General features: G+C 46.4%; 1 long non-coding RNA gene across 2 annotated transcripts in view; it reads right to left on the bottom strand.

The window, feature by feature from the left end:
• Nucleotides 1–19,418, bottom strand: part of LOC106036620 (uncharacterized) — a 214,954-nt gene extending 195,536 nt beyond the window's left edge. For both annotated transcript variants that reach the window (XR_010830016.1, XR_010830017.1), the window contains exon 1: nt 17,113–19,418. This is a non-coding gene — a long non-coding RNA (uncharacterized lncRNA). The remainder of the gene's footprint in view (nt 1–17,112) is intronic.
• Between the last annotated feature and the right edge of the window lie 344 nt (nt 19,419–19,762).

Here is a 19,762-nt window from a genome sequence, read left to right as displayed (position 1 = left end):
AGTATTTAGAAATAAGTATTCAAGCCTTCAGCCCCATCCTCCTGCTGCATTTAGAGTTTGAGAAAAGCATGCATGAGCTTTCAGACACACTTGAAGGTTGCAGCTCTACAGCTTCCCCATACCAAACGCCAGAAGAATGGCGTGGCGCAGGCTGGAAGCCGTGCCCTCCCTGATGAGCCGGTACTTGCATTCACTGCAGGACAAAGCTTCATGATCCGGTTTTCTCTCACCATGATTAAAAATAATTTAGACTGGTAGGAACAGGTGCAATTTAAATCACAGTTCCCACTGTTATTGGTGGAAGCAATATCTGTGTTTACTTCTCTCCAACCTCGGTGACTTTTGTTTACAAAATTAGCAAAAGGGAGCGGGGGTAGAGGGATGAAGCACATCATGCGTGAGGAGAGGCTTGCTCATAAATTTCAGCTTCTATGTCATCTGAATGCTTCTAGGAAGTCATAAAAAATAATTTTAGTATTTCTCATACGAAAAGGGAAGGAGATTTTCCACATGCTTCTGAGAAAGAAAAAAATAATCTGCATTAAATTGCTGTTATTGCCAAAAAAAATCAGGTTTGTATTTTCAATGAAGTCAAAGCAAGTTTTCAAATATTCACAGTCTGAAAACTAGTGTGCTTTGTGTTTCACCAACGTGTCTGCATATCATGTCTCACCTAAACAGGGGCAGTTTTGGGGTCTTCCAGCTGTTGGCCACAGAAGGTGATGTGCAATGAGAGCGTGCACACACGGTGTGCCACATATGCACTGTCCCCTCTTCAAAACCACACGCAGGCAACCCCCCCATTCAGAAATTTAAGCCAAAATCTCATTGTCCAGCCTCCGGGGAGCAGCGCTGACCAAGGATTGACTCTAATCCAAGCGATTAAGGCAGTGAACAAACTCTCCTGCTGCTTGTAAAAGCTCTCCCCAGAAGAAGCTGCATTCATTGTAAAGCTAACAACAATGCAGGGTATCTTCAAAGACTGACGAGTGGTCACACACGAAGGAAGAATACTTGTGCAAGGGTTTGTGCCTGGGGCTCCCACCCCAGCAGGACCACGTGGCCCCAGTGGTCCAGCTGAAATGGAAAATCAATATGCAAAAAAACAGACAGAGGGGCTTTTTCGCATTAATTTCTGGTTTTGCAACAGGAGGCCAAAGATGAGAGTGCCCACTGCTTCAGCTGGAGCCTGAGGTCCAACAGGAACATTTCCCAGGGGGGAGATTCTCCCTTCCCTCCAGGACAGGCAGCTAACACTACAGTCCTAGACGCCTACAGAGATGCTTGTTCAGCAAGCTGTGTACATACACTAGTAACTTCAAGCAGCTGAGTGAACTCATATAAGTTCTTGCCATATGGAAGTACAAGTGTCTAGCTTTGCAAGTCTGATACACTCCTGTTGCTCTAGATTTACCTACAATTTCCTCTACTGACAAGCACGTCCACAACACAAAGCCAGATATGCCAATGAAAGAGCAGTAGATTGGCTTAAACCTCAGGAATAAAGAAGTCTCGTCTTGGGAGCTCTCTCTGGAGTTTGTTGGCTTTGGGAACAATTTCAGCTCCCATTTCTGAGCTGCTCTCCAGGGCCAGCAGAGCCAGAGTTACTATGGCTAGAACATCCTGCTGCTCGTGGCAAGAAAAGGGAAGAAGCAACCGCTGCAATGCTGACCAGAAGTGAAAGAGCCTCAAAGCCACCGGAGCTGCTACCTGCACCAATTCACATAGTGTTTCTCTTCAACATCCCTGTTTGCTGGGCAAGCTAACAAAACTCAAACAGCTGAAGGAAAAAGCGAAAGCAAAGGCAATGGGTCAAATTGGAGTCTGTAATAACAGAAAACGGCAATTACAACAACATTGAATTTGCCACACTAGCCTACATTTAAGGTTATGTCATAGTTCCCATTAGGATCCTCCCAGTACTTTTGTTCCAATGGATTTAAAATTAAACCACAAAAAATTGCTTCTGCTCCATGTTTGCCCTCTGCTCACAGGTAAGACTGCTTTCATGCCTCTAAAACTGACATCAATTTTAAGCTTTTGTTAATTTATTTATAAGAGACATGAAAACCAACAACAGAAGTTGAAGCAAAGTGAGTTTGCATCAGGACGCACGAATTCTGATTAGCTTTTCTAAAATGAAATTTTCCAAACTGGTAGATTTTAAAGACAAATATTAAAGCCATATGAACCTGCTTGTATCTTGGGATGGGATTGGGAGCATCCATAAAAACCCCAAAGACGACTTATTCAAACTTCTGCTTGCAAGTACTGCTTTGCGATTTAGGTAAACACATTTTGGACACTGATTTCAGATACTTTAATGTCTGTCTGACCCCAAACTTTGCTCCTTACAGGGCACCGCTCCTGCCCTCCAAAAATGAATTTTCGCTCAGAGGTCTCCACCAGGACGCATGAGGTACTTCTGAGCTCCTATATCCCCCCCCGAGAAATTTTCCCTGAGGCCAAATTTCCACATAGTATAACTTTTGCCTGTATTAGTTACACCAGAGAAGAACTTAGTTCTTTTGATTAAAATCAATCACTTTTCTTCAGTTTGGGACGTTTCTGTTTAAGTCTTTTCTCACCTTCTGTTTCCCTATTTGAGCGTTAGCACTGGTTGTTTTTGACTTTGTTCCCTGCCTTGTCTTTTAACTTCGTTTCCTGTTTACCGCAAATGATACTGTATGTCACTTTTGCTGACAAAACTGAAATCCTGACTAGTTCACCTTTAAAACTGACCATCACAAAGGTCACTGTCCCCCCATGCAGCAGTGCTGCGAAGCCTGCTTGTGCAGTGCTTTGAAGGTGACCTGCCCCACACAAATACTTACTAATTTCTATTTAAGTCTTGTTGTAGATGTGACTGCTCGGAACAATGGTCAGTAATCTTTCAGCACGTGGCAGCTCATGCCTTCACAGCACCCATGAGGCCAGGCTACCAGAGAAGATGCTGTGGATGAGCGCACTAGCCCCTGGTCCTGCAGGTTGGTTCCCCATCCCTTTTGACACACTGCTGTGGGATCCACTTCCTTGGAGGACCTAACCTCCAGTGCAAACTTTCAGAGGTCCCTCCAAGCCCAGACAATACCCCTTGGGAGAACCAAGCTCACAGGCAAAATGGGATTTCAGAGTTATCCTCAGCAGTGAAAACCTGCCCAGTTCCCTGTGGAACTGATGGCAGCACAGATTCAGAGCGTGTACCTTTTAGGAAAGTCTTAGAGTTGTCTTTCCCTTTTGCTACACATTCCTTTGTGCCTTTTTTTTTACTCTATAATTTATTAAAAATGTCACTTGATAGGGCTTTTGCTATGCCTAGCTGGAACTTCTTCTAAAGCACTTCTCAGTTGGCTCTGTAAAACTCCCCTTTGATTACCATGTGATTAGTTTGTTCAGCTGATGGCCTTTCTTCTCCAAGGTACTCATTGTGTCTCCTGCCTCCTATGCAGTTCTTAAGAATTTAAATGAGCCATTTTATTTCTTCCTACAAGTGAAGATCGACAAACCCAGCCCCACCCTTCTGCTTTCACTTTTAGTGTGCCTAATAAAAAGTAGTGTGAGGGCTGGGTGTTTTTTGTTGTGTTTTTTTTTTTCCAGGGGTCGTGGCTAATGGAGAATGTTATGTTGTTTCTGACATTGTTTGTTGCACCTCCCACAAGACTGCATGCTCCTAAGGATTGAAAGAGTGTGGCATAAATGTCAGGGAAATGCCTCTGCTATGTCAGGTCTAATTAGATGTTTGTACTTGTGGGACAGACACCTCTGCCATAAAATTCAAACCTCAGTCTCACTTAGTGCATACTTGCAGAAATTTATGAGGAGAAGGCATCACAAACGCACGCAGACCTATCCAGATAACCCTTTCCTATGGTTTACCTGAGACACCATGCCAAGTCTGATGCAATTTCTTACGGCCAGTTAGTTCAGCCTCCCACAGTACCTACTTCCATCCCTGCTTCTGCATCCAGAGGCTTCCAACACATGAAATACAGGCACCTTCCTATGCTGTGCTTTAGCAAATTGTTTTCCAGAAAGAGAGATAAACCTTGACCTGAAGCTTAAGTCACCAACAAACTAAAAACCAGTGAACACGGCTAGTTGGTTGAAATCTGTGCCAAGGGTCCCCAGGTCTTGAGGCTCCCATCCTGCTGTGCAGACCCGACCCACCAGCTGCCCATCTAACAACCATCCCTACAAACTACGTGCCTACAAAAGGGGAACTTGAGGCTTACCATGGGGTGCACCTTCGCTGCCTTTCCTTCTCCAGGAACGCTTTCCCTTCAGCATGGAGATTTTCCTCCACATTGCAGGCTTAGGTGGATGCAGACAGCCCAAGTGTTACCTCTTGATCTCAAACCTCTTCTGCAGATTTGCCAGGCTCATCCCAGGTCCTCCGGAGTTTATAGCACTCCTTGACTGACGCATCTGACACCAATGGGAATTTAAGTGGACTGTAGATAGAGCAACTGCATAAATCTCCTTCGGGTCTGAACCCGTCAGGTAAGAGGCAAGACATCTTGCCCAAATGCTGCAGCCAGCTCTGCTGCTAGGGCAGCTCTAGGGCAGCCGTGGAGTACAGCCCACGGACAAGAAAGTCCTCACAAGAGTGCTCCCACGTGGCATCCTAGGAGCCTCACCAGGATGCATTAATGCTCTACAGCACAGGCCTTGCTGGGTGCCTCCTGCTGTGATTTAGCTGCCCTGGGCCCCACTACTCAAACATCTGAAAATCTTCTTAAGGACAAAAAGAGCAAGAAGCATGCATACATGTGCTCATGTGTGCGTACATGTGTATGTAGAAGAAATAGGGGGGTGAGCTGGAAAAGAAAATAAATGAACTCTCAGGGGAAAAAAAAAGTCTCATCTTGTCCAAGTTTTAACTTCCCCTCCTTTGTCCACCCAAATCTGAGAGAGCAGCTCCCTCTGTGGGTTTTCCTTCTCGGCTGTTTGTTTGCTCGCTGAGGGTGTATCTAGGGAAGTGGAGAGGGTACCTGGCTCGCGCCAGGGATCGCTCCTCGGGGCTTCCTCACAAGCAGAGAGGAAGCTGAAGAGCACCACCACCCACCATCCAAAAGTCAAAAAGGTTCATGCGCCTCTGCCCCTCAGCTGAGAATAAAATCCACCAAATCCTGTGTACTTTCTGGATCCTTATTTGTACAGGTAGTTCATACGGCAACACGCAAATGCCCATGTGAGTGAGAGACTGAGCTCCCCGTGCAAAGAAGGCTCCATGTTGTTAACACAGGGCACTGCAGATTAAACAAGAGCCGGACAAATGGAAGTAAGTGGTAAAACGAACTTTAATACAGCAGCAGAACCACTGCGCTTTCTGCTGCACGTATGTGTTTGTATTTGAATGCGGCTCTCGCCTGGAAGAGATTACAGTTTAGTGAAAGAACTTGTCACCCAGATGATTACACGGAGCAAATTAGCAGCAGTGCAGTATCTTTCTACTGTGCCATGAAGAGCAGATGAATAAAAGTCAAGCATATACATGAAATAAATCTGTCGTAAAAACCCTGGATCAGTAAAAATCCTTTCCTGACCTTTAGGTCAAATTAAAATGGTCAAAGCCCACAGTCCATTAAATAGAAGAATGACTTCTGAGGACATGAGATAGGGAGGGAAGCCTGCCTGTCCCGAGAGCCAGCAGCAGGTCCATGCACCAGTGCCACCTCAGTGAGGAACGTGGAAATCTGGAGCCCCAGCCATGCAATCGGTAAAGACGGTGTGCATATGAAAGATCCCTTGTTCTGTTTCATAAGAGATTTGGTCTTAATCCTGGCATCCTGGCTGGGCTCCAGGGTAATTGCGTGCCACCCACACAAGATGTCCTGTGCTGTTTTGACTGAATGTGCCATTCTTTGCTTCCTGGCCAAAAAAATGAGTCTTGCGCGATACACCTGAAATCCCAAATCTGCTTCCTTTGCCCTACTCCTGCAGGAGGGGTTGTGCACAAACGTGGGCTTTGCAATCACCCTCTATCAGTCCAGCAGCACCAGGGCCCCAGGGCTCACAGCCCAGCTCGCCTCCAGCCCTGCGGGGCACTGCTCTTACTCGCTGTTGGACAACCACTGCTTCGCAGCTGTGTTTCTGCGGCGGTCACAGGCAGCACCGTTCCTAGGTTGAGTGAGATACTTTGGGATCCCTGAATAGGTATGTCAAGGCCAAGGGCCAGGATCACTTCTGTGCTTTGAAATTTTTATCCAGAATTCCAGATTCTCCTTCCTGCTCCACTTACTTCGGATTACCAGCCTCCAGACACCGAAATCCCGCAAAGGGCTGAACATTTCCAGGCACAGGCAGCTCTTCCCCTCCCTGCTTTTGGTTGAGAGCACAGACTCTTGCATGTTATTCTAAACTACATGCCATGAAGTGTGCGTGTGTCTAGGGAGGGGCTGGTATTATATTCCCAGCCTAATGCAGGAGGATATACATCCATAGTTCCCCAACAACTGAGACAAGCACATACCCTGGGGGAGTTTGCAATGGATATGAGCAATATTGAGACAAAGAGGTGCATTTGTGGGAGGGTGCCTCACACCAGGGAGAGCTGTCAAAAATGGATATGAGTATTAAAACTACTCTCTCATTCCCCCAGATATTTTCTAACGTCAGTGGGGGGAAAGAAGTCTGTTTTCGCAGTCCAAGCAGCATGGGGAAGCCATGCATCGCCCCAGGCTGGGCAGGAGGGCAGATGCCCTGGCCTAGCCCACCCAAAGCGGAGGGCTTTTAATAATGCTTGTTTTGAATGGGTGAGACCAGTTCCAGATGAGCTCCCAGTTTTTACAGAACTAAAATGTTTGCAAAAATATCTTTAATGAACTGAAAATGTTAATTTGAAAGTCTGCTCTGTGGAAAGAGTGAGGCTCGCAGAGGGAAGGAAATGACACACGGTTGTTGACTGGCAGGAGGCTGGTTTCAATCCTGCCTCCATGAGGCACAGAGAAGCAGAGAGGAGGCCTCAGAGCTGGTCCAAAGCCCCAAGCCAGGCAAGACCTTCCAGAGTGAGCTTTGTCACAGGTCACAAGAAGTGACCCCATCCTCCTCAAAACTCTTTATTTCCAGGCAGAGATACCCCCACCCCCCCCCCCCTTCCCCAAATAAAACCAGTCCCTCCCGCCACTCTGAACACTCGCAGCAACCCAAGGAGGTGCTCAGCAGAGGACATCCACATCCCCGCGGCCATGGGGTGGTCCTTCACGCGGAGGGCAGCAGCAGCCAGGTACTGCACAGCCGGATCAAGGATCGGGATGATCCCTAAACCAAAGGCATGCAGCTGCAGCACTTGCTCTCTGTACCCAAACTTTTACTTCTTTCTGCAGCTCTGACCCAGCACACAGGAGCTTTCCATCCCCCGGCCTGCTGAGAAGAAGGGGGGGGGAAAAAAAAAAAAGGCGATTTTTCTAACTGAAGGAAAATCCATGCCAAGTCCTACAAGCAGGCTTGGCCATGTGCCAGGAAATGTGTAAATTTTCGTGAGCTTGGGCTATTTTGCCAGAAGTCTGCAATGTGTCTGGACACGACTGGTTCCCCTTTGTCAGCCCCGGCCTGACCAACCAGGAAGTTTGAGAAAGAAAAAAAAAAAGAGAGAGACAGACAGATAGTTTTTTTCCTGGTAACACAATGACTCTCCTGTGATACCTTTTATTTCTGTACCAGCAACCACGCTGGTCCCACACTTTAGGGCAAGAGGGGAGGGGTATGAGAGCCCTTTAATTCTTCAAAAACCAATTTTTTGTTGCATGTTTGCTGATAACCTCACCAGTGCTCTCTCAGCTGCATGGTGGTTATTAGTGCAGCTTGTTTCTATAAATACCAGCATTAACTCCTTGTATTCCCCAAGGACCGACTTAGAAAGAAAAGGGGCATTTGTACAACTCTTACTTTTTCTTCTTCTTTAAAAAAAAGGGAAAAACAGCCGAGTTTCATGTAACATGTCGTTAATTGATTTACCCAGATGTCTAAGCAAAGGGCTGGAAACACATACCTCTGCAAAGTGTCAAACCCCTGCCCAGCCAGCAAGCCCTTCCCTCCTGCCTTTGGGCTGGGTGGTGGCGACTGCCTTTATTTAAATTTCAAGCACTTCACACAACTGCAGTAATACAGTGCTTGGTAGCTGCTTAGCAGAATCCCAGTTTTCCTTCCTGCAGACAACCATAAACCAAATCGGAAAGGCAAAACCTCCTCCCAGTTGCACCTGAGACTTTTAACCAGGTTGGGCAAGAACCAGAGCCAGAAGAGAAGTGCGCATGTGAGTGGTTTGAAAGCACAGCTCCATTCCCACACTGTCCCACTGCTCAGCAGGGTTCAGCTCCTCCAAACATCCTTCGGAAACAGGACAGGGATCACTGGGCTAGTAGGCAGGAGACAGTGGGCGTAAGGAGGAAGAAGAGGGGTCTGCCACCACCAGGAACAGCTCAACCATGGGGAGATGGCTCAGTGCCTCGACTCTGCTCCACCATCCCCCTTGTCTCACCAGCACAGGCCCCTTTCAGCACGAGTAACCTCCACGTCCATCTCACAGCTGGAGGACACACCTGCAGAGGCGGTCAAGTGTGGACAGGGGAAGTTTAAGAGTGAAATTGCTGCTGTTTCTCACCCTGCACTCTTTAAAACGGCAGAAGCCATCGCCCTAGCAAGACTGCCAACTACAAAGGTCCATATCACCCAAGCAGAAAGTGTGAGAAGCTCTCATCAGTGCACAAATCCCACCTCTAGCCTGGTGGCACCAGGTCTAAACCAGAGGGTTTCAGCCTCGGTGCCCATGACTAACGCTACAAGGATGAAGAAAGCTCCTGCTCCTGGCAGCTCGTGTTCAGCCAAAGCAGCACTGGGCTCAAACTCTTCCAAACACTCCCAGAAGAAAAATCCTCTTAAAATAAGTGCTCAAAGATATCCTAGAAGTTTAGTTCCAATGATTTAGGTATCCACTTAGCTTCCCCACCAACCAACAGAGGACTTGATCAAACAGGAAAGAAAAGGAGACTCAGGAAAGACACTCACTGTGTAGCTCACGTTTAACTTCAAGTAAATTGATATCCACATATATTTTTTAATATATATATATAGGAGTCTTTCCAGATATGTAAGTGAGCCAAGAAGCACGTTCAAGACGGGCCAAAGGATGCAGAAAAAGTAAGATGTCTGGGTGAATAGATTAAAAGAAAACAATGGTACTAGTAGAGACTGTTTTGAAATCTTTTAAAAAAAAATGTGGCTCCCAAGAGTGAGGCAGTGCATTCAAGGGATTGAGTGGTACTGTTGGCATCAAACAGGAAGCCCAAATATTCACAGGAATGAGATGCCCTTGAGCAAGTTTTCATGTGAAAAGGATAGAAATTGCTTATTTTTCCAGTAGCAAGTACGCTTGTCATTTCTTTCCACCAGTCCTCCCTTAATGCACACACTGTGTCTAGTCAATGAAATTAACCCCCACCCTCATTAAATCCATCTTTCCCTTACACGCCTGTTCCACCTCGGTCCAAGCAGTCAGACCACAGAGACCTTCTCAGCATTGGAGACTTTTTCCAACTCCTGCAAACCTCTACTGCCAGAAAACTGTGATTATTCCACTTACCCAAATATCGCTCCAATTACTAAAGCTGGAAAGAAGCAAGATTACCCCAAATCATCCTGGCTAAGAGTCTGCAATGCAACAGATGCAGGAAACCTGGGAACAGCAGCTTTCCAGCCACATTGATGGGCTATAGCTATTCCATTTCATGGCACCAATCCATTCATTTCCCCTTGATCCAGGGCACTGCCAGGCATTACTATTAGGTGACAGATGCTGCTCTTTAATGGCTGAGTAAAGCCTCAGGTATACACAAAGGCTTAGTTTTAAACAAGAATTAAAGTGTTTGTGCATATGCTTCTGCGGGAGAGACTTGGGGGATTTGCTGATGTACTTGGATGTACAGCTCAAACAATGCTGTCAGTTTTAGAAAGTATAAAAGCGGCTGGATCAGGAAATCAAAGAAAGCTTGTAAAAATATAAATTCTGAAGCAACGTCTCTTAACATAACCTAGCAGGCACAGGTCAGTCCCACCCAAATTGCTCATCTCTTAGGGAAAAAAAAAACCTTAGAAACAGCTGCATATAACAGCACATAATCAAACCAATGGTTTGATCAAACCCCACATACAGCCAGGAAGCATCGAAGGGCCTTTCAGCCAACACGTCCTGCCTTATGCTGCTGTCCCAGCAAAGTGAGGTCACCAGTACAGGGCACTCAGATTCCTAGGTCAAAGCCAGCAGTTCATACTCCATCCAGGCATCAGTCAGTCACACAATGTTACGTGAGGGAGCACATACAGATGCTTAAGATTCCCCATCAAAACCACCCACATTTTTCCACCAGCAGGCTTTGGTTCATCTCTAAGTTTTTTTTGTACTGAATAGATTTTCCTTTTTTAAAGGTTCTTCCTTTTCGAAGCACCAAGTCTTCACTTTCCCTGGAAGGCCTTGGTTTTCATTCACAAAGAAACAAGCACTTAAAAGCAGAAGAGACCCTGCCACAACCTAAACCATATCAACTGGAGAACTGGATCATCCAGAGGGTCCCACTAGATCTGTCCTTCAGGTGAATCAGCCTCTGCATTTTCCTCTTCACAAGTGAATTTTCTGACTAGTGCCAGCTTCCCACCATATCTCATCATGTCCCACCATGAGCAACTCCTGTTATGCACGCAGTGGCTCAGTAAAACCAGAACTCCGGTGAATCACAGAAGAGAGAAAAGGGAAGGTTGGTGTTATGAAAAAAAAAAAAAAATCAGACTTCACTGTCAGATTTTATTTCAGCCCCCCAAAAGTCAACAATTTCCATGTAAAATTTTTAACTGAAGTATTTCTTCCCTCACTTTTGCAAGCGTTTTTCCCTACAGGAGGGGGGAAATTTATCCCAACTCCAGCACTGCACTCTCTGCCCACAACCAGCCTTTCTGGTTGCTTCCTTAGGCTGGTTTGAATCAAAGCTACCATTCATCCACGACCCACTCCTACACGAGACCTGGGCACACTGATCCACCATATACTCGTAGGAAAGGGACATAAAAATAAAGCAGATGCTATTAGCATTCAGAGCACACATCCACTTGCTAACCCCCCTTTCATAGCCTTGTGTATGCCTTGAATCAGAGGGCTAACAAGACAGAATGCTATGAATAAACTCGGTATGAATAAAGTATGAATTCTCTGTATGAATAAGGTCTTGGAGTAAGTGTTCAAAAACCCAGTGCCACCCTGAAGACTCCCAATACAGAGAGGAATAAAGGCGGAACAAGAGTGGCCCAGCGGTGCATCAGCCACAGCTTGCAGTCCGGCAGGCCCAAGCCGATCAGCTGCGATTGCCCTGCCCAGCTCAGACACATGCATAGGCTGAGGGAGGAGGCTGCCCCAGTGCTCTTCATCCTCAAACAGCACCCTGGGCTGGTGCAGCCACCAGAAGGGAGCTGCTCAGCATGGAGAGATGAACAGCCAGCCCTGGGATCCTGCACTGAGCAAGTGCTTTCAGTGTGCCACTAAGTGAGAACCTGAAAATGGAGATGGTGATGCCACCTGAATGACTCCCTCCCACTCCTCTGCTTCATCCGACCACAATTCGGAGTGATTGCATGCACCGCGCTGCATGGCACCTACATTTCCTGCCAAAAATATGGTGCTTAAGATGGGAAGAACGTTTCATGTGCCACACTTACGTCCAGATTCACCAACAGATGCAAGACTCACAGGCACAAGGGAAGTCATGGGAGGAGCACGAGAGCAGCAGGATGAGAGCGAGCTTTCCCCTTGCAGCTAATACCTGCCTGCTCCACAGACAGACATGAGGAAAGGACTGTGGGCCAGCTGGTCTCAGTCATGCTACAATGGAAATCCAGTGTATCCTCCTCCAAGTCCTCCTTGGGTAAAGGTCATCAGTGTCAGCGTCCCCCTTTGTGAAAGCCTGATAGTCAGCTCAATAATGAACCCCTGCTCATGTGACTGTGGCAGTACCTCTTTATTAATGCCCACAGACAACAATAATCAAATATTCGCATGGTAGAAAAAACACACAAGCCATGCTGATGGTTAACTGGCCTCCCATTTCCAGCTCACCTACTAAAACCTTAATAATAAGTCTGACCTACATGAAATATTCAAATTCTGTGCATCTCAATAATTCTTTATATGACATACCTAAATCCCTTTGTGGTTCTCCACAAGCCATTATACTCTGTATTGCTATTTGTAAACTCCTTCTACTTCAGTACTATAGCAAACAGCCTTCCCACCCCACCCCCCACTTAGACAGTATTATTTACAATTACTGAAAATAAATATGAAATGCCCTGTGCCTTTGGCTCTGTTAGCATTCTCCTTGACTCTCACCTTCTCCCAAGGCCAGAAATTCTGGAGCCATCCTTGACACTCAAGCTTTCTTTCCCTCTCCTGCCTCCCAGGTCCATAAATCTGCCTGTCACCACCTCCAGATCACTGACAAAGCCCATCCTTACCTTGACCCTGCCTCTGCTGAAATCTCTACCCAGACCATAATTACTTCCTATCTCGACTATAGTAAATTCTTTTCCCCTTTTTCATTTTTATGGTCTAAAACAAACTCTTTAAAGTTTAAGTAATCCATGTTCCTGCAGCCGCACTGCTCCTCTCCCCTTCCCTTCTTCACCCAACCTCCTTCTCCTTCCCAAAGGAAAGGGATCGCAGGAGGTGGAGAGAATACAGCAACACCATCCTTCTCTGGTAGTTTCCAGATCCAATTTGCACCCCACAGACCCAAATCTGGGCTGTTGGGTCCACAGATATGTCCTCCTATGCCTCTTCTTATTAAAAGTACCTATTTGTTACAATGCTTGTCATGAGTTGTCTTAAACCTGGAGTCAGGGGACAAGTTACAGCAGGGTAAGCCAGGAGGTGCATTTGCAGCACAGCAGCTATCCAGCAAGAGACGCACATGAAGTCAGCGCCGCTGGTCCCCACCCACAGCAGGGAAAGAAATGAGCTGCCCCATCTTCCCCACAGGGTAAGAGCTCCTGTACAGGCAGGTATGTGGAGGAAGTGAAAGCAAAATTTAAGTTAAAAATACAAAAATAGAGCGCAAACCCAAAGCTTAGTGTCAAAGCCCAGATTGAGCAAGGATGCCCATCAGCGACCTGCCCTCTGTAGCCAAGAGGCAAGGAACAAGTCCACAGGTACATGGCAAACCATGCCCAAAGAGCATCTGAGGATCAATGGACACGGTGTAAAAGCACACAAGATACACATGTACAGAAACCAAGAGCAAAACAAATTTCAGGTCAGAAGGTCTCCAGGAGAAACATGAAATGAGCCCAAGTGATTTTGCAGGTCAACTCAACGAGGACGTTGAATGAGGACAGACCAGGTGACATCCTGGTGCACTTGTTGGGGGACTGGGGACTGTCACTGTCAGCAGTGCTTTGCCAGGGCCAGATCTGCTCCCCGTCTTTTGGGGAATACAAAAGTGATTAATTGCTTGCAGAGGAATTGATCTAGCCCCCCTTTTATGAAAAATGCAAGGATTTCCATATCTTTGGGAAGGGCCACCTGGAGAAGTTTAAATTTAGAGGACCTGAGGTAATTGCATTTCTCTGTCTTTTCTGGCATTTTTAGATGCTGATTAATGTAGAGTCCCGGCTGCCTGGACAGCCTGGGGAAATCAATAACATTAACCCTTTGCAAATGCTTACATTTATGTAAACAATGATGTGGCACGTATGGCACGTTGGGTTTTCTCCCTCGTCCTTGCACCAGCAGGAAAGTTGGCGGTGGCTGCCGGGTGCCACCTCCTCACCAGAGAGGAGCTGCTCCTCTTGCAGCACTGAGACCACGCAAGGCAGGGGGAACCCCCAACGGCCCAGCAAACGCACACATGCATGCCCCTTTCCCATGGCCATCCTGCCGGCCTGCAGGGGTTAAAGGCAGAAGAAAAATAAAATAAAACCCCAGAGCGGCACGCCGTTTTCAGCAGTGCCGTGAGTGACGGCAGTGCCACAACCGCCGGTGGCACAAAGAGGTGCAGTTTGTCCTGCCGCAGCATCTTTCACTCCAGCGGACTCGGCTGCACAGACAAATTGATTTGCAAAGGTTGAGGCTGGCAGCTCAGCCTGCTTTGCATACCGAACGCTCCCCGGCGACACAATAAAAAGTAGCCTGGCAAACAGAGGCACGCAGCGGGAACTGGCCGGTTCAAAGTCCAAAGCCCACACCCCCTCACCCCAGTCTGGTTTGAAAGGTCACTGTGTGTCTGGGAAAATAGTCTCAGGATACGATCCTTTATTAAAGGTCACTATTTTTCAACGGCACTTAACACACACTTGCACACAAATTGAGGCTGAAAAAAAAAAACCTGGGGGCTGCCTCGCATTGTACATTGTGCTCACAAGATTTATGTCTTGTGGTCACCAGCAGTAAACACACACTGCTTCAGTATTAAAGTTCACATTAATCCACAGATTTTTTCCCCCCCTCTCCTCTTTAAATCAGACTCCGTCTTTGCAAGGCAAACAGTGGCAAGCCAAGACTTTAACTAATCTCTTTTGTTTCTCCCTTGCTGCTATAGTATTACCTTCCCATGTTTTCATATATTTTTGTTTTGGTGACGGCTTCCGTCTTTATGAGCTGCCCAGAGTTTTTGGTCTTTCACACCCTGCCAATGTGGGCTTTTTGTTTTAATCCCAGCATCTCAACAGTTCATCTCCATGCAATAAACCAAATGTACTGTACTCTATGTTGTAGTACAGATATGGAAAGATATTGTTTAACAGAATGAAAAATACAGAGTCTAACAATCATGTGTTACAGACAATAAGAAGTACAGTGATTAAAAGCAGAAAGCTTTTTTTTTTTTTTGGTCAGACATCTATTTTATCTTATCCTTATGCAAATGTTGTTAAAGGCAAAATAGTAATTCCTGTTTCTTCTCCCCACAACGATAAATATTTCCCTCTTCACTCACGGAGCCTTATAAAACCCTGTGCTGAATTAATAGGAAAGCCAGTTTCAGTGAAGACACTAAGAGTTTCTAAATTAATTTGCAAAAGAATTGCAAAAAACAGTGAATTTCAAATAGGATGCTAAGCATACAATGTTTTGGATTTCCATTTTGCTACATAATAACACCATTTTATAAAGCTTTGCCAACAGTATATTTCCAAGCCATCAAAAGCACATTAATTTTTTCTGATTAAAACAGCTGTGAAAATATACATGTGTAACTGTGAAAAATCCCAGGCTTATTGTAATACCCTAAACAAAACAAAGATGAAAGATTTTTTTTTAAATAGAGACTTGCAAAAAGTAAAATATTTAACACCACATGAACTAATTCTGCATGTGTTTCTCTAATATTTTGCCACAAATACTTTAATCCCTTTGTCCATTCATTCCACACTTCTTCAGGATGCGACTTCCTAAGGGTGAGCTCCTTTGTAACATCTCGGGCACCTCTCGGCAGTTATTGATTGGGCTCTCGTTAGAGCCGCTGTACCACAAATACAGAGAGGAGCAGCTCCCGCACAAGGCCTGGAAAAGCACCGGGCAGGGGAAACGAGAGCATGAGGTAGAAGTGAAACTGCTCGAAACCAGGGAGCCAAGCCCGTGGGCTGTTTTGAGAAGAGCGCTTCTCAAAGGTCATTGAGCATGCTGGGCTGGGGCAGCTTGCAGAGCCTTTTGTCACAGGATAGGATTTTATAGACTTTAAAACATATTATATAAAAATTATTATATTAATATATATTATCTGCCAGCCCACTCGTTTCCCCTCCTTCCTCATCCTCTGCCAGACAAGAGCTGGTGAGCTGAGACTCAGCTATTCTCCAGCATATGTCTTCACAAAGTGTTGTTTTTTTCCCCCTCCCCATCACTGAGGTGCTGTTAAACTCAAATTCTCTGGCACCACATATGGGGTGATCTATTATTTTGAAGAGAGTTTATTTTGAATGCAGTGGTGGGATTGAGAGAGGGAGAAAAAAAAAAAAAAAAAACACTGGGAGGGTGACCAATGTAGAGACAAAGCACAGTAGCTGTCAAGCAGCATCCCCAAAATTGCTTTTCTGGCCTCAAGATAGACCCCAAATAATAATAATAATAATAACAATAAATAATAATGTAGAGAAAAGGAGCAAACGAGCACCTTCCTGCACCTGTGCAGCAAGGCTGCAAGCATGAGCAGGACACAGAACCAGGCTGCTGCTGACAGGCTGCTGGTTCAGCCTCAAATAGGAGCCCTGGGACCTGGGGGCTGCAGGTCAGGCAATAAAGGAGCCAAGTGCTACCTGTTATGATGCACACCCACCCCAGACACAGTTTTTGCCTCTCCCAAGGCAACCACTCCCCTCAACTTTGGTGTGAATAGCACCCAGAGATGTTATGGGGCAGCTGGAGGGGAATAAGGAAAGTGGGGGGGGTCTGGGCTGGTGGCCACCAACCTGCTGCACATTTATGGGCTCATTTATATCTCCAAGTGAAGCTTTTAAGACAGCAAAGGCAAACACCAGGTTCAAGAGGAAGCTGGGGGTTCATATGAGCAGGAGATTTGCTTTTTATCTCCTACAGCTCACACCCCACCGTGCTTTTTGTGGGCATGCCTCCCCTCCCCACCAGCTGTTGAGCACACAGCCTCCCTCCACCCCGACACAAAATGGCTTCCTCAGGTGAGGACAAGATGGCGGCCTCAAGCGAGGGCCACACACAGAAGTACACATGTACTGGGGATTCACACTAAGGAGATGGGCTATCAGGACAGCCACAAATGTGCCTGTCCTCACACAGGGAACAGCTTTTCAGGGCAGCTTTTGAGGGCTCGACTTTGGGCCAACTTGTGTGGGAAGAGGGAGGCCCCTGCAAGGGAGGGCCCTTTCCCACCGCATGCACCTTCCCGCCATTCCCACAGCAGTTGCAAGTCACAGCTTGTGGTGAAAGGGCTTTTTGCCTTATCCAGCATGGCAGAGTAACGTTTGTTGTTTTTTCTTCCCCCTAAACACAAGTTAAATGTTGGCCTTTGTGCACAGGGGCCCTTCTCCTTCCTCCAAAAAATGCTCTTGTGGTAAAGCCACCACACCACATCACACCTTCCCCAACATCGCCCATTTCCTCACCTGATTAAACGACTGGATCACACACCTGAGGTTGTTGTAACAGCAATAACAACTGCGGCAGCCTTCGGACTGCAGGTTGGAAAGCAGCTCTCAGAGGAATCGCCGAATTTCGCAAGCAGCTTCTGCTCGCCTGCTGAGCGGCCGCGGGGCCAGGCCAGGCAGCCCTCGTGGAGCGGGACAACCCCGTGCCGCCGGCAGGGAGCGGCCCGGCCGTGAGGAGACCGAGGGCCGCCAGCAGGTGTGTGACGCTATAGGGATCACCCAGCCGCAGGGGACAGCCCCAGGTTTTGGAGGACCATTGGTATTTATGTGCTGACTAAAGGAACTGTTGGAGGCAGAGAAAAATAACCGGTTTCAGCTTAAATAGCTTATTAAAATAGCTAGCATCCATGAGCCTCTGTAATGACAGCTCTCTGGTTTCCACCATACCCCTGGTCGTTGGTTTGCCTTGCCAGCATGAGGCCAGTGCCTGCCACCTCTCAGCAAAGTTTGTAGGAAGAATTTTGCTCTTCTGGATATTGAGGCACCACTGAAGGAGCCAGCGTGACCTGCGCATCCACAATCTCATTTTCCTCCCTCCTGCCCAGCCAGGTGCATGTTAAATCAGCACTCATCTCCATCCCAGCCTGTCCCAAAACAAGACTTGCACAGCCACATGTGTTGCAGTGCTCACACCATGCATGAGGTTCAAGCTCCCAGCGAAGAAAACTCACCACCACTGAGCAAGCCCAGTTTGTCCCCTTTTTTCCCCACCCTGCATGAGGAACATCAGGGGATGCAACAAGCTAAGTATCCCTTTTAGCTGACCGTTGAGTGAAGCCACCCCTGTACGAATCACAGGAGTAACATCAGAAAGGGTTTTTTCCTTAAAACCACTGATACAGCTGGAAAGTCTGAGGGGGTTTCATGGAAGGAAAAGCACACGAACCCCCCATTTTTTTCAAGCCCAGAGCTTCACTATTTCCACAGAATTTGATTCAGAATGAAACATCATGACAAACAAACACTGAGAAGCCCCCTCCTCCATGGATCAATATTGCTTTCAACCACAAACAAGCTCCTCACACCCAGTCTAAGACCCCATCTGGTTGCCTGCAGAATCTAGCTTGGGTTTTTTCGAGCAAACAAGCAACTCTGAGCAAATCGGCAAAAACCCTCCACCACTTGCATGATACTTCATACTTCTGCTGGTGGTTTCAAAAAAAATATTTTTTCCCCACATGACCCCAACCTGGATTTAGAAAGAGAAAATTTGGGAAGGGAGAGCATCTGCTTTGTCTCGGTTGTGGTGAGGCGGTCAGAAAAAGGAACTGCTAGGTCCTGCCCTGTTCTGCTCAGGCCCTCCCAGACCAACCGCAGCCACCAGGAGCTTCCCACAGGGCAGCCCACTCAGTACCTGTTTTGTAAGAGTCCTCTCATCCCCCTTGAAATTAGGATGCTATGCTTAGGAGCTTAATGCACATAAACACACGCCTCTGCCAGGGACCCTGATTTAATTTCAAAGAAAAGCAGTTTTCTCTTGCAAAAGCTGGAAAGGCTGCTTTTGATATTTAGTTCCTATTGGAGTTGGTTCCCAGGCTGGGACCAGTTACTGAGAAAGCTCAGTCTCTCGTTTGGCATCAAATCAAAACCTTGGACTCCTCAGTGCACTTTCCTGTTCCTCAGTTTCCTTTCTCTTAGTCAGTGATGACTGCCACTTGTTACCATCACCTACAAAAAAAATAATGCTTGCAAATTGCTTTATCACATTGCACCCTTCTGTTCAGAGATCACACTTCTGGTTATCGTCCAATGCACCGGCAACATGAAATGTGTGTCACACAAAACTAAATTTTGAAAAGGAAAGCACTTTTCAAAATGGAAAAGATTTGAGGACATCTTCCCAAATGCTAAATATCTTAGAGAAAGGAATAGCCCAGTCAATAAAAAGGGACCACCACAAGTAAATCCTCTTTATTGTGAGAGTTTAGATGCACTGGACATGTCACAATGCAGCCCAAAACCAGTTTCCAGGGTGCTTCTGTCCTGAGTTTTGGGATCTGTCCATTTTGGCAAGAAGGTACAGGAGATGGAGTTTGCCTCTAACCTGTGATTTATTTGATTTTGCCCATGTTTTTGCCCCTGTTTGCAATGCAGAGGAACACCATTGTGCATGGGCGTGATTTTTGGGAGTAGATCTGTACATGTGCTTAAAAATTAATCAAAAGACATGAGATTAACCGATCAGCCCTACAGGTAAAGACAAGATAAATTCCAAGCGGTGCTGCAACTCCTGGGCCTTCTGAAGAGAAAACAGCACTGCAGGATCTTCCTCTGCATCCTGCCTCCCTGCAAACCACCGGCTGCAAGCATTATAATAAAGCTGTGATACAAGTGACTGAAAGCTTACAGTTTTCCTTGAAAATCAAACTGCTTCTGGTTTACAAATTTCCAGATATAAACTTAGGAGTTTTCGCACATCTGTGCTAGCTTCATTCAATAAAAGCATTTCCCTTTAAATTGGCAGTAACTACTTACTGGCAAAGCTTTGCAAGACCAGCTCTGAGATTTGTACTTGCTGCATTTTCTTGGAGGACAGGGGTATGATGTTTGGAGAGAATTATTTTTTTTGGTCTCTCTGCCTGCATTTGAACAATAGATTTCCTTATGC

Source organism: Anser cygnoides, chromosome 3, assembly GCF_040182565.1.
Source record: "Anser cygnoides isolate HZ-2024a breed goose chromosome 3, Taihu_goose_T2T_genome, whole genome shotgun sequence".
In the NCBI taxonomy this organism is placed as follows: Eukaryota; Metazoa; Chordata; class Aves; order Anseriformes; family Anatidae; genus Anser; species Anser cygnoides.
This window is presented reverse-complemented; position numbering and strand designations above follow the sequence as displayed.